Below are 15,585 nucleotides of genomic sequence, written 5' to 3'. Positions count from 1 at the left end.
TATGAAGCTTAGTTTGGCAGGATATTAAATTCTGGGTTGAAAATTATTTTCTTTAAGAATGTTGAATATTGGCCCCCACTCTCTTCTGGCTTGTAGGGTTTCTGCAGAGAGATTCACTGTTAGTCTGATGGGCTTCCCTTTGTGGGTAACCCGACCTTTCTCTCTGGCTGCCCTTAACATTTTTTCCTCCATTTCAACCTTGGTAAATCTGACGATTATGTGTCTTGGGGTTGCTCTTCTCAAGGAGTATCTTTGTGGTGTTCTCTGTATTTTCTGAATTGAATGTTGGCCTGTCTAGCTAGGTTGGGGAAGTTCTCCTGGATAATATCTTGATGAGTGTTTTCCAAATTGATTCCATTCTCCCCATCACTTTAAGGTACACCAACCAAATATAGGTTCTCCTTTTCACATAGTCCCATATTTCTTGGAGGTTTTGTTTGTTCTTTTTCGCTTTTTTCTCTAATCTTGTCTTCACACTTTATTTCATTCAGTGATCTTCAATCTCTGATATTCTTTCTTCCAATTGATCGATTTGGCTATTGATACTTGTGTATGCTTCACGAAGTTCTCGTGCTGTGTTTTTCAGCTCCATCAGGTCATTTATGTTCTTCTCTATTCTGGTTATTCTAGTTAGCAATTTCTCTAACCTTTTTTCAAGGTTCTTGGCTTCCTTGCATTGGGTTAGAACAAGCTCCTTTAGCTCAGAGGAGTTTGTGATTATCCACCGTCTGAAGCCTACTTCTGTCAGTTCATCAAACTCATTCTCCATCCAGTTTTGTTCCCTTGCTGGTGATGAGTTGTAATCCTTTGGAGTAGAAGAGGCATTCTGGTTTTTGGAATTTTCAGCCTTTTTGAGCTGGGTTTTCCTCATCTTTATGGATTTATCTACCTTTGGTCTTTGATTTGGTGTTCATTGGATGGGGTTTTTGTGTGAATGTCCTTTTCGTTGATGTTGATGCTATTCCTTTCTGTTTGTTAGTTTTCCTTCTAACAGGCCTCTCTGCTGCAGGTCTGCTGGAGTTTGCTGGAGGTCCATTCCAGACCCTGTTTGCCTGGGTATCACCAGTGGAGGCTGCAGAACAGCAAAGATTGCTCCCTGTTCCTTCCTCTGGAAACTTCTTCCCAGATGGGCACCTGCCAGATGCCAGCCAGAGCTCTCCTGTATGTGTCTGTCGACCCCTGCTGGGAGGTGTCTCCCAGTCAGGAGGCACGGGGCTCAGGGACCCACTTGAGGAGACAGTCTGTCCCTTAGCAGAGCTTCAGTGCTGTGCTAGGAGATTCACTGCTCTCTTCAGAGCCAGCAGGCTGGAACCTTTAAGTCTGCTGAAGCTGTGCCCACAGCCGCCTCTTCCCCCAGGTGCTCCATCCCAGGGAGATGGGAGTTTTATCTATAAGCCCCTGATGGGGGCTGCTGCCTTTCTTTCAGAGATGCCCTTCCCAGAGAGGAGGAATCTAGAAAGCCAGTCTGGCTACAGTGGCTTTGCGAGCTGTGGTGGGCTCCAGCCAGTTCGAACTTGCTGGCAGCTTTGTTTACACTGTGAGGGGAAAACTGCCTATTCAAGCCTCAGTAATGGCAGATGCCCCTCCCCGCACCTAGCTCAAGTGTCCCAGGTCAACTTCAGACTGCTGTGCTGGCAGCGAGAATTTCAAGCCAGTGAATCTTAGCTTGCTGGGTTCCATCAGGGTGGGATCCACTGAGCTAGACCACTTGGCTCCCTGGCTTCAGTCCCCTTTCCAAGGCAGTGAATGGTTCTGTCTTGCATTTCAGGTGCCACTGAGGTATGAAAAAAAACTCCTGCAGCTAGCTCAGTGTCTGCCCAAACGCCACCCAGTTTTGTGCTTGAAACCCAGGGCTCTGGTGGTGTAGGCACCCAACGGAATCTGCTGGTCTGCAGGTTGCAAAGACTGTGGGAAAAGCATAGTATCTGGGCTGGAATGCACCGTTCCTCAGGGCACAGTCCCTCATGGCTTCCCTTGGCCCAGGGAGGGAGTTCCCCGACCCCTTGGACTTTCTGAGTTTGCTTTGGTTCACCCTCTGGGGGCTGTAGCCACTGTCTAACCAGTCCCGATGAAATGAGCCAGATACTTCTGTTGGAAATGCAGCAATCACCTGCCTTCTGTGTTGATCTTGCTGGGAGCTGTAGACCGGAGCTATTCCTATTCGGTCATCTTGTCAGCCACTTATATGACATTTTTTTTCCCAGTCATCCATTGATGGTTGATGGACCCTTAGGCTGATTCTATATTTTTGATAATGTAAATAGTGCTGTGCGAAACATATGAATGCAAGTATCTTCTGGATATGACCTCTTTTTAAAGAACTTGTATCTTTGTTTATCTTACTTTATCAAGAGCCAGATCTTTGATCTACCAAATTTATATTCTGACTGAAGTTATCTGATACTCCAAAACTGGTTACTTCAGTAACTAAAAGTTAGTAAAATTCATCATTTAGAGGAATGTAGACCAAATTTGACTCTTTCCATTTTTTAAAAAGTCAGTTTGTTGATCTCATGTAGGAATCTATACATTAATGTTAATAAATTAATTTACTGAGGCGGTTTATTGAGAGACACTAAAAGCTCTCTTCAGTGAAAGACACTTGTTTGCCCTCATAACGTCTGTGCATCTGTGCTTTCGGCACATAAACTCTATGAAAATTTTGTCCAAGCTTTTAATGAAGAGGCAAGACATTGTCTCCAAATGTGCCGTCTCTGAAACTGATCATCTTCTCTTTCTTGAGAGGAAGAGAAATCTTGAGTAGTATTAACTCAAGTTTTATCCCAAGCCACTTTAACACAGCAAGCAGTCATTGAGATCTCCAAGCATCAGGTTAATTTGCTTCCAAATCAACATACTTCCGGAGCTAAAAATTATGGAGACAAAAAGATATTGTGGTTTGTTTTATCTAGTCTTAGTTATTTTAAATATATAGAGCAAATAGGATTTATCACCACACAGATGTAAACGTAAGCAGTCATACACGCACCCTATTTATTGAATTATCTTAATAATAGTTTATAGTTTAAATGTCATGTTTACATTCTTTTTCTTATTTCTTGTCATAAAACATACTTTGAAGTCAAAAAGGAAAACATTCTTTTTTTTACTTTAAAAATCAGCACCTGAGTGAAACCCAGAGCAGTTTAGCAAGACATCCAAAGGCAGATAGCTGGTAAGTGGCAGAATGGAAATTCAGATTCAGATCTCTGAATCACCACATAACCTGGAAAGTTGTCATTCTAATAAATGAAAAATGTGACTCTGAATGTTTGTCATTATTTAGTCTGGCTCCTAAAATATAGATTCACTTTCTAATCCTAATAAAATGAATACCTTTAGACTGTTTATTAAGGAACCTTCAGGGGCATCTCAATAGTATCCTGGATTAGAAACAAGTTCCAGGAAGAATTATCTTAGAGTCACAGGAGCCACAGCTTCAAGGAATGGGCAGCTCTTGCTGCTTTTGCTAAGTAGGTCTATGGAAGGCAGGTTGGGTTTCTTGAAGGAATGACTGCAGTTTACCCATTACCTCCCAACTGAGCATTATTATACAACAGTTTGCAGGAAAACAGACACATTTCTTCTCAGCTAAATTACTATTTGTATTTCCTATCAGCCTTAAAGTAAATAAATGCCATTTAGTGACTTTTCCTGAGTGACACTAATAATTTGGTTCACATAGTGAAAACAACATCATAAAAATAGAAGTCAACTCACTTGGAAGAGTAGAAAGAGGCTAGAGATGAAAACAGTGAAGATCCTCTTTGAAATGCTTGCAATGTAGTTATTGGTGATGAAGGAGTTAAGAATACGCCATCCCCAAAATATGCTGCTCTGGCATCATAATTATTGCTGTTCAAGGTACTTAAAAAACAGTAGGTGCAAAAAGATCCTTCTGACCATTTTTGTGTTTCTTAAAAGCAGGAGGTGGCATTCCCATTTGAAAGACGAGCTCCCTATAAAAGCAATGCTCTTATCATCAAGAACAGAAAGTTGAAGCCAAGAGAGGGCTCCACAAGTTGACCTTGTTAAACTAACCCTTATCTTCTTAGTCACTTCTTTACCCAATTAACTACCCTAGCCGAGGCCCCTTTGCCTCATTATATTTGCAACCGTGTTCGTTGTCCAATTCAGTATGCAAGTGAGTGGCTCTAGCTGCTTTTTTGGGGTCTTCATTTTCTTATGAAGGCTTCTGTGTCATGTAAACTTGTATTAAATAAATTTGTATGTTTTTCTCCTGTTAATCTGTCTATATCGACTGAACTTTAGCGTCCAGGCAGAACCCAAAGAGGATGGAGGTGGAGTTTTGACTCCCCTACAGCTAGCTGAATGATCACAATTGAAGATATTCCATGTTCTTTCTGAGTTTCTTTGAAATTAAAAACATAGACAACCACTCAACTAATATGTCAGCCAGATATGTTTTCTGTCCTTATTGCCTTACTGATGAAATTGCCTTTATTCGTAAAAGATAAATGTGGGAGTCTTTTTTATTTTTTTCTAATGATATTAACTTGACATTTACCTTGGTGCTCTTGGGAACCATAAATGGGCCCTGTACTACTTGTTACAGAATACAAATTCCCAGAACTACAAGAACATCATATTCCTCAAGTTGCTAAAGAATTTCATGATCCATGTAATACAAGGTTCTTGAGAACTTGGGCCTTTTTGACTTGATGGCCTGACTGATGAATGTCTCACTAGGAAGGAAAATTTGTTTAAGGCAGTTTTCCTGATCACATAAAAATATCAATAACCCCTGCTGGTAGTATGTTCTCCAAACTCAGCTGCCTCTGTGGGAACAGCTATTTATATGCCTTATAGGTAATTTGCTTTTTAAAGGGAGTGAAAATTATCCTTCTGATATGTGCAATTCTAATCCTTGGGCCTGGCAATCAAGAAGATGGTTCATGAGAAGTATCCCTTTCAGGTACATATTTATGACCAGAAATATCCCTTGGGAGATGTAAGATGTTGATGTGAAAATAATGGCTTTGCCAGTAGAAGGCTTTCACCCAGTCATCTCCTCTGCCACTTTCTTCTCGCTGAAACTCGAAGTGGAGTGTGGCACCTGAACTGTAGGTGTACCAGATACTCCAGATGGCGAAAAGGTACAGCTGATGTGGGAGGTGTTTTTGAGCCAGCCCCTCTTCAGCCACATACACTAGGTAAGTGGGTGGTTCTATCTATGGCTCTAATGTGGTGTTTGTCACTGTTTGCCTTGTGTTCTTGTTCTTGGTAATATGTCTAGATTCCTTTTGTAAAGCAAAAGTTGTATCCAGCAAATCTCTGTATTCCCCCAAACAGATAGGACAGAAGCACTATGGAATATGTTCAGGTCTATAGAAATGGAAGAAAGGAAAGGAGGAAAAGAGAGAAAGAGAGGTGAGGAAGGAGGGAGGGAGGGAGGGAGGAAGAGAAAGAAGGAAGGATTCTATTGCTGATAGAGCTAAAGTTCCACTTTGGTGCCCATACAAACAAATATTTCCCAGAATTTTTCTAACCTGTCATACATAATTCTGGGGTTCATAACTGAGAAATTAATATACTCCAGTGTGTTAGATTTTTAGTACATTTTAATAATTTTTAACATAGGTAAAAAGAAAAGATAGAAAACTATACTTCATTTCTACCAATATTTATAGAATGGCACTGTGTGGTAGATGCTGTACTAATAGTGCAAAGATACATTCAATCACAAATAAATTTGACAAACATTTCTTGTGCATTTAATGTGTTTACTGCTCCTTTTGTGGGGAATACAGCAGTTAACAAAACAAAGTCCCCATCCTCACGGTCAGGCCATGTGGTTAGGCTCACCAATGCAGCCTTCAAGGAAGTGATGCATAGGGAAGTGGTTAAGATGCACATGTGCTCTCTACATCCTGTCTTCTCTCCCTACTGGATGTCAATGAGACATCAGAAGGCGTCTGTATCCAAGATGCAGACCATCTGTCAGCCTTGATCTCTCAATAACTTTAGGGACAGAGTCTCACACTCACCCTCTCAACAGAAATGTCTGCATCAAACTCTAACATGAACAACATATAAACTTTTACTATATTGGCTCCTGAACTTTGAGAGTTTATACATTACAGGATTTATTGACCCTTGTCTACTGTACTCACTCAACCCCACTCAACCCCACCCAGCCAGGTGAACTCCTTTGAGACTTAGTTTAGGCCTCCTCCAAGGAAACCTTCTGATCACTTTACCCCTTCACTCACCAGACTAGTTTTAGTACTCCATTTAACACTTCCATATTTTATTTATGAGTTGTGTGTGGTTTTAAAAAATTATGTGTATATTTTTTGTCTTCACTAAAATGTGACTCCTTGAAAGAATAGACTACTTTATTCGTCTTTGCCTCTCCAGAGCTTAGGACACAGATGGACACAAAGAGGTGCAGAAGAAATATTTGTATAAAATATAATAGGTTTTATTGAGGACATAGTTTATGCTGGAGGATATAGTTTAGAAGACAGATGACTGAAAGGCATGTTTGAAAATTTAGAAGTCTGTCCCCTAATACAAAAACAGGGAAATGCTGTTCTAAACTGAAATGTGGAAATAATAATTGCTTGGAAATTTCTTATGGATCTGAAGTTCCATGTAAGACTTGGAGGCCAAGATTAAAAGAATATTAAATAGTATGCATAGATTTGTCCAACCATACAGTTTTGAAAGGTACATACTGTGACAAGAAGCCTACATTTCCAAGAGCTACCTAATGATAGTCATTTAAGTCAAGCAAACTTACCTTCAAATCCATCTGCTAACTACACCTTGGGCAAATTACATTCCTTCTCTGAGCATTAGTTTCCTCTTTTGTAAAAACAGATATAACCCATTGACCATGTATATTAAGCTATTCTTGCATTGCTATAAAGAAATACCTGAGACTGAGTAAGTTATAAAAAAAAGAGTTTTAATTGACTCATGGTTCTGTAGACTATACAGGAAGCATAATGCTGACATCTGCTTGGCTTCTGAGGAGGTGTCAGGAAACTTACAGTCAGGGCATGTATTAGTCTGTTCTCACATTGCTGTAAAAAAATACCTGAAATTGGGGAATTTATAAAGAAAAGAGGTTTCATTGGCTCACAGTTCTGCAGGCTGTCTATGAAGCATGGCAGCATCTGCTTGACTTCTGGGGAGGCCTCAGGAAACTTACAATCATGGTGAAGGCAAAGGGAGAGCCATCACTTCACATGACTGGAGCAGAAGGAAGGAGGCGTGGTGGTACATGTTTCTAAACAACCAGATCTCATCACTATCATGATGACAGCACCAAGGAAAATGGTGTTAAACCATGAAAAACTGCCCCAATGATCCAATCGCCTCCCACCAGGCCCCAGCTCCAACATTTGGGATTACAATTTGACATGAGATTTGGAGGGGGACTCAGATCCAAATCATATCATGGCAGAAGGATACGGGGCAGCAAGCATGCTACATGGCAAAATCAGGAGCAAGAGAGAGCAAGGTGCTTCACACTTTTAAACATCCAGATCTCACAAGAAGTCATTCACCATCACAAGTGATGGTGGTCTCGAAAAGTGGTGGTCATTTTTGCAATACACTATATGTAACCATCAATCTGGTAGTAAAAACCACAACCACAAAGGAAGGATTGCATGAATGTGTCCACTGGCCTGTAAGTCACAGCCCAGCTGCCCACTCCATCACTCTGCATATACCACAGCAAGTGTCTTAGATTGTGTTTCCCAGAAGCCTGAAATGGGGATTTTTGTGCTGTGATTTACTGTGGGATCCCCCTCAAAAAGACCCTCTAAAGAAATGAGAGACAAAGGATTGGGCAGAGGAAAGAAGTTCAGTAAAGACATAGTTTCACCTAAGGTATAATCCCAGCCTGATCCCATGGGCAGACAGGCATATGAATGGCACCACAGAGCTGTCCAACTTGAGGCAATAGTACTAAACTTCTATTCCTGTCCACTCACCATATCAATCAGTCAGTTCTCCTGGAAGTTGAAATGTGTGCATGCCTTGGCCTGAAGGACAGGCTTCTCCACTTGGTGTATTCATCCCAAGACCCAACCTTGGCAACCTTGAGCTCTGATCCTTTAACTGAGAAGTGATTCCTTTATAGAGCTGCATTTTCCACTCAAAACAACATTTATTTTTGCAAGCACTTTTCTAACATAGATGGTAGGCTTTTCCAGCATTTTATATTGGTCTGTATTTATCACATAGCTGCCTATTTTCTCTTTCTAATTTGATTACCATTTATTACATAGAAAGATTAATATAAATAAAAAATTTTAAATACACTTATAAGAGAAACCAAGGCATGCTAGAGATACTCTTTTCTAGGTGCATACACTAGTAGTTGGGGAATTTGATGTAGAAGAGAGAGGAAAACGTGGCGTTCATGGTCTCACATGAATGAGTAGGAGGTTTATTGTAAGGAAGAGGAACAATGAAAAGATAAAGAAATTTTGCAACTGCCATGTGGAAAGCACCTTTAAATAAAGAGCAAAAATGGAATATTTTGTGCAATGTCCTTCTTCAAGTTCTTCCTTCGAACTTAAAAAAAGTTCCAATACTCTGACTGCTTTGAGACATAAACAGGGGTCACTGGGGAGTATGCAGTGGACAGAAGAGATGGGCAGTTAGGATGGGACAACAGCTAAAACTTAACCTAAATCAGGTGCTGGCAAGAGCAACAGCAAGTGTAAATGCACAGAGAGTCAGAGATACTTGGGTTATATATGCACAGGAAGAAAATCCAAATCACCCTTTCTCATAAACTCCAAGTTTTGCATTCCTAGTCTGGTCTACCTCTTTCACTTCTAAACGGAAATAAGTGGTAGAATAAAGTGTTCTGATAGAAGAGTAAATCACAATTCTGTGCTTTGAATATGTGACCAAGACAGATACTGGTACCAGAAGTAGGGTGTTATGTAGCAAACACCTGGAAATGCGGAGCAGCTTTGAAAGTGGGTAATGCATAGAGACTGAAAGAGTTTGAAGGTGCGCACTAGAAAAAGCCTAGATTGTTGTGAATGAAGGACAATTCTAATGAGGGCTTAGAAGGAGAGAGCTGTAGGAAGAGCCTAAATCATCTTAGAGATTTTCTAAGTGGTCATGATCAGAATGTTGGTAGAAATACGGACAGTAAAGTTCATTCTGCTGAGGTTTTATTTGAAAATGAGGAATATCTTACTGGAAACTGGAGGAAAGGCCACTCTTTTTATAAAGTGGCAAATAACTTGGCTGAATTTTATCCATGTCCTGGTACTCTGTGGAAGGCAGAACCTAAGGACAATGAACTAGAATATTTGATGAAAAGTATCTCAACAAACCACTCAGGGTGCTGCATGGCTTCTCTTGACTGCTTATATATAGAAAAACGCAAAAAGAGCCTTTTGGCTCTCTAACCAGCACCATGGCGGTTGGCAAGAACAAGCGCCTTACAAAAGGCGGCAAAAAGGGAGCCAAGAAGAAAGTGGTTGGTCCATTTTCTAAGAAAGATTGGTGTGATGTGAAAGCACCTGCTATGTTCAATATAAGAAATATTGGAAAGACACTCGTCACCAGGACCCAAGGAACCAAAATTGTATCTGGTGGTCTCAAGGGTCATGTGTTTGAAGTGAGTCTTGCTGATTTGCAGAATGATTAAGTTGCATTTAGAAAATTCAAGCTGATTACTGAAGATGTTCAGGGCAAAAACTGCCCGACTAACTTCCATGGCATGGATCTTACCCGTGACAAAATGTGTTCCATGGTCAAAAAGTGGCAGACAATGATTGAAGCTCATGTTGATGTCAAGACTACCGATGGTTACTTGCTTCGTCTGTTCTGTGTTGGTTTTACTAAAAAACGCAACAATCAGATACGGAAGACTTCTTATGCTCAGCACCAACAGGTCTGCCAAATCCGGAAGATGATGGAAATCATGACCCAAGAGGTGCAGACAAATGACTTGAAAGAAGTGGTCAATAAATTGATTCCAGACAGCACTGGAAAAGACATAGAAAAGGCTTGCCAATCTGTTTATCCTCTCCATGAAGTGTTCGTTAGAAAGTGTAAGTGCTGAAGAAGCCAGGTTTGAATTGGGAAAGCTCACGAAGCTTCATGGTGAAGGCAGTAGTTCTGGAAAAGCCACTGGGGATGAGACAGGTGCTAAAGTTGAATGAGCTGATGGATATGAACCACCCGTCCAAGAATCTGTTTAAAGTTCAGACTTCAAATAGTGTCAAATAAAAAGTGCTATTTGTGAAAAAAAATACAAAAAGACATAACTTAATTAAAGATGGAATTTATTATCAAAATAGAAATAGAACTTAAAGATTTGGAAAATTCTCAGCCTGGCCATGTAAAGAAAAAGAAAGTGTGTTTTGGAGCGAATATTAAGGGTGTGGCTAAGCAACTGTTTGAAATGGAGGTTAATATGGATAGAAGGAAGCCAGGTGCTATTCACTGAGACAATGAAAGAATAATCGCAAAGGCGTTTCTGAAATCTTTGTGGATACCCCACTCTCACAGGCCCAAAGTGCCATGGCCTCGCGGGCAGAACAGTTTCAAAAGAGGGACCCAAGGTGCCTGTGGCCTCACTGCCCAGGGCCACCTCAAATCTCTGCTCCCTGCATTCTGGTGCAGCGTTTCTTGGCTGCCCTAGCTGTTACTCAAGCCACTCAGCAGGGTACAAGCTGTATTACACGGTGGCATCCATGTGATGCTAACTCTGCAGGCACACAGAGTTCATGATCTGTGGAAACATGGCTACCTCCACCTAGATTTCAAAAGATGCCTTGGAGAGCCTTGGAGAACAGGCAGAGAACTTCTACCAGGAGAAGACTGCCACTGAAAATTCCCACCAGAGCAATGCCCAGAAGAGGCATGAGGTTGGAGCAACCTATGAGATCTGAGACATGTAGGACCACCAGTGTGCAGTGGCAGCCTGGGGGAGCCCCAGGCACTTGAGTCTAACCCATAACAGCTTCAGCATGAGCTGAGCTCAGGCAATCCATGGGAGTAGGATCCCTTGGAGTCTTGGGGACCCAACCCCTGCCCCAGTGTGTCTGGAATAAGGGACATGGAGTCAAAGAGTATTATTCTTAGATCTCAAGATTGAATGTTGTTTGCCTTGTTGAGTTTTAGACTCACTCAGGACCTATTACCCCTTTCTGCCTTTCCGTTACTTTTTCTTAGAATGGGAATGTCTATCTGATGCCTGTCCCACTACTGTATGTTAAAAGTACCTTGCTTTATTTCACAGGCTCACAGCTGGAAAAGGAATTTGAATCAGAGAGATCGTACCACAAGTTTTATCTGTACCTAATTTAGATGATATTTAGTTTAGATTTTGGACACAGATTTTTAAGTTGATGCTGGAATAAGTAAAGATTTGAGGGGCTATTGGAATGGAATGAATGTATTTCATATGTGAGAAGGACACAAATTTAGGGGAGACTGGGGCAGAATGCTATGGTTTGAATTTGCCTGTCTTTCAAAATTTATGGTAAAGTGTAGTCCTCATTGTCATAGTATTAAAAGATGGGTCCTATGGGGAAGTGATTGAGTCATGAGAGATCTGTCCTTACGAATGGATTAGTGCCTTGTCACAGGGGTGGAGAAAACTAACTTAGGTCCCTTTTGTCCTGCCATACACAGCAACAAAGCACCATCTTGGAAGCAGAGAGCTGCCCTCACCAGAACTGAATGCAGGCACCATGACCTTGAACTTCCCAGCCTCCGGACCTGTGAGAAATAAATTTCTGTTCTTTATAACTTAGCCAGTCTCAGGTGTTTTGTCACTGCAACTCCAGTGTACTAAGTCACAGTCTCAGGAAGAAAGCATGCGTTCCTCTTTTCTCCCAGTTAGTGCTGCCAGGACCTCCAGAACTCCGGATGGATTCCCCTGGCTGACACTTGAAAAGATTTTTGCTCTAACTTAATAGATAGGACAGACTGGCAAAGCCATAGTTAAATCAGTTGGAGGAGCCACAAATCAAATCATCTTCACAGAAGGGTACAAAGCTAACAAGTCCCAATGGTAATGAGGTTTGGGGAATTTTTTTTTTTAGTTGGGGGGTGGGCATTGTTGTTGCTCTTTGGCTTTCTAGACCAGTAAGCCTGCCAGCAGGAATTGCTTACACACAGCTGTCATTTGGGTTCAGAGTGACTCAGAACACTCATAAAGAGATATAAACCACACGTGCCACCACATGCTTCTGGGCCACCCATGACACAGAGTATATCATTCATTTTCTGACACTTATTCACCATCTGCTCAGGGAAACCTCCAGAGCAAATTAGTGTAGCCCTCACTTTCAGACATTAAAATCTACAGTTATGGGCACAGTAGCTACCCTGTGACAAGCATAGTGTTGGGCATTTAACAAATGTTTTCTCATTTAATTCTCACTACGTCCTCAAGCAGTGCTCTCCCTTTATGCAGATAAGTTTGTCCAAAGGCATCAGGCACTAGTGGCCAGGGAGAATCTAATCTCAGATTTGTCTGGAGCCAAAATTCACACACTTTTGCAACATCATGCAGAGCTAAGGAGAAGTTTGCTCACAGGTCTCTCCCCCAGTCCCACCTCCTGGCACACCTTTCCCTGTCCTCTCTGCAGCTTTTCCCAAACACCCAAGGCCCAGGTGTCCACTTTTTGGGCCTTGACTTAGGTTTCTATAAAATAGAGTTTTTCCTAGTCCTGCCTTCTCTCATTAGGGATTTACCCCACAGACCATGACACTATGATATCAGTCTCTTCTGTATCTTTGCAGGTCTCTCTAGGTACATGAGATGAGTCACAGTAACCTGATTCATGTCATGGTCTTGATACTTAGCATAGCTTGACATTCAATGCCTACCAGAAAATCTCTTTGTATTTTAAGAGAAGCCATTATTAATAACTCAAAAGAATGAGTTATGAAAGCACAGCATTATCTAAAATTAATACACTATACATGAAGGATGTACTACAAATGTAGACTTTTCCTCTTTCTATAATTTCTCTCATCCTAATCTGGAGGCCCTATCCTTACTTATAGCAGCTGGTAAGAAATCTTGGAATTTTCCAGTATAATGTAATTTTATTTTTTCTGGTAAATAGCACTTCATATCTCACAATCTAAGTTTTAACTTCTTACCTACAGTGTTTCTTTCCTCCAAAGTGTCTGCCTTCCTTATCTTTCCCCATAGATGTGCGTGCACATGGAAATTTATGGAGTCTCTCAGCATTGTAGAAGAGCCTTTGTTTCTTCTCACTGGTTCCTGTCCTCTTCAGATTGGCATACAATTCCTGAGGGCTGGACACCAGGTTGCTGAAGGATCCTGTCCCTGCCCTATAACCCAGGAAGAATTTCTACTTTCCCTTCCTGTCCAGAAGTAATATTCCCAGGGATCACCTTTTTCTCTCCTGCCCTATGGACTTCAGATATATCTCTCTACCTTTCACTATGGCAATAAATGTCACTGATTTGCTTTAATGGTAGTAAAGACTACAGAGAAACAGAGAGAGTAAAAATAAAAAATGCATTAATATGGGAGAAAAAACACCCAGAGGAATTTTAAAAAATAGTTTCTCCATGACAGAAGCAAAATTAGAGCTAGGTGGTTTATACTGGGTGATACAGTCTGACTGTGTCCCCACCCAAATCTCACCTTGAATTGTAATAATTCCCATGTGTCAAGTGTGGGACCAGGTGGAGATAATTGAATCATGGAGGTGGTTTTCCCCGTACTGTTCTCATGGTCATGAATAAGTCTTATGAGATCTGACGGTTTTATAAATGGGAGTTCCCCTGCACAAGCTGTCTTGCCTGCTGCCATGTAAGAAATGACTTTGCTCCTCATTTGCCTTCTGCCATGATTGTAAGGCTTCCCCAGTCACGTGGAACTATGAGTCAATTAAACTTCTTTCCTTTATAAATTACCTAGTCTCAGGTATGTCTTTATTAGCAGTGTGAGAACAGACTAATACTGTCTCCTCCTGTAGATAGCAAAGGAGTGATTCTACTGCATTAATATTAATCTCATGAATGTAGCATCATTTCAGTCCTGTTTTTAGCTCAAGTCTAATTGGAGGAGAGTAGATAGCAACCAGCTATAATACAAAAAGCAACCATTTGGAGTCAGAGCTAGATTCAAATCCAAGTCCGAACATCTCATACAATGTTACCTTTGGGCAAGTTATTCAATCTTTTTGGGCTTCAGGTGGCCTTTCAAAAATGTTATCTACATCATAAAAGTGTTGCTGATATTCAATGAAATATTCCATATGAAACCCCTCACAAAGGACCGGGAACATAGTAAGTCTAAATACATGTTTGTTTCCATTCCTCCACCATTTTCCTTTATAAGATGAAGTGAGAAATTATGTGCTCCCTGGGAAATGACTATCTGCAGAGGCTTGTGGCATTCTACTTTCTGGATATATTGCCTTATGTCTGGCAAACTGTACTGATTAAAAGTTCCAACAGAAGAAGAAAAAACTAATTTGGAAGGGCTAATCAAGACTCTCCATAGTCCAAAAAGGATGATTTCCCAGTTGTGCAGAGAACCAATAAACCTCCATCCTGAAGAAAAAAGTAATTTTATGAAGCTGCATGAGGTTTCTCTAGAGAGAGTGATTTCACAAAGCCCAGTGGTCACAGCTGTGCAGTGGAACCAAACTACTTTGAATCTCTGCCATCAAAGGAAAGAATCTCAGGATTTTCTGTTACAGAAGCATGATCGTGTTTAAATTCTTAAAATGCTGCATTAGCAAGAATTCTCCACAGAAACAGACTCTCTCTCTAGAGTTGAGAGAGAGAGAAAGAGAGAGTTAATATAGGAATTGCCTCATGGGACAATGGAGGCCAAGAAGTTCCAGAATCTGACATCTGCAAGCCAGCAAACAAAGAAAGCCAATGATGTAATTTAGTCTGAATTCAAAGGCCCAAGAGTGGAGGTATAGATGGTGTAAGTCCTGATCTGAGTCTAAAGGCCCAATAACCAGGAACACTCATGTTAACAGAAGATGAATAGGCCAGGTGCGGTGGCTCACACCTTTAATCCCAGCACTTTGGGAGGCTGAGGCAGGCAGATCACTTGAGGCCAGGAGTTTGAGACCAGCTTGATCAACATGGTGAAACCCTGTCTCACTAAAAATACAAAAATTAGCTAGACATGGTGGTGTGTGCCTGTAGTCCCAGCTACTCGGGAGGCTGAGCCACAAGAATGAACCTGAGAGGCAGAGGTTGCAGTGAACTGAGGTCGTGCCACTGCACTCCAGTGTGGGCAACAGAGCAAGAAGAAAAAAAAAGAGAGGAAGACGAATGTCTCGGCTCCATAAGGAAAGAGAAAATATATTGTTCTGAAGTTTTGTTCTATTTGTGTTCTCAATAAATTGGATGGTACCTACTCACATTGGTGAGGATGATCTTCTGTACTCAGTCTGATTCAAATGTTAATCTTTTCTGGAAACACCTTCACAAACACACCTAGAAATGATGTTTTACCAGCTACCTGGGCATCCGCTAGTCCAGTCAAGTTGACACATAAAATGACCACCATGATTCTACCTCTTATCAGTCAACTCATACACATCTTTTTAAACCACACTT

General features: G+C 41.1%; 1 pseudogene; it reads left to right on the top strand.

Annotated features, from left to right (window-relative positions):
- Positions 1-9,403: 9,403 nt before the first annotated feature.
- On the top strand, positions 9,404-10,208 carry LOC123572978 (small ribosomal subunit protein eS1-like; annotated as a pseudogene).
- Positions 10,209-15,585: the final 5,377 nt, after the last annotated feature.

Source organism: Macaca fascicularis, chromosome 1, assembly GCF_037993035.2.
Source record: "Macaca fascicularis isolate 582-1 chromosome 1, T2T-MFA8v1.1".
Taxonomy (NCBI): Eukaryota; Metazoa; Chordata; class Mammalia; order Primates; family Cercopithecidae; genus Macaca; species Macaca fascicularis.
The sequence above is the reverse complement of the archived record's forward strand: the minus strand, read 5'-3'. Positions and strand labels throughout refer to the sequence as shown.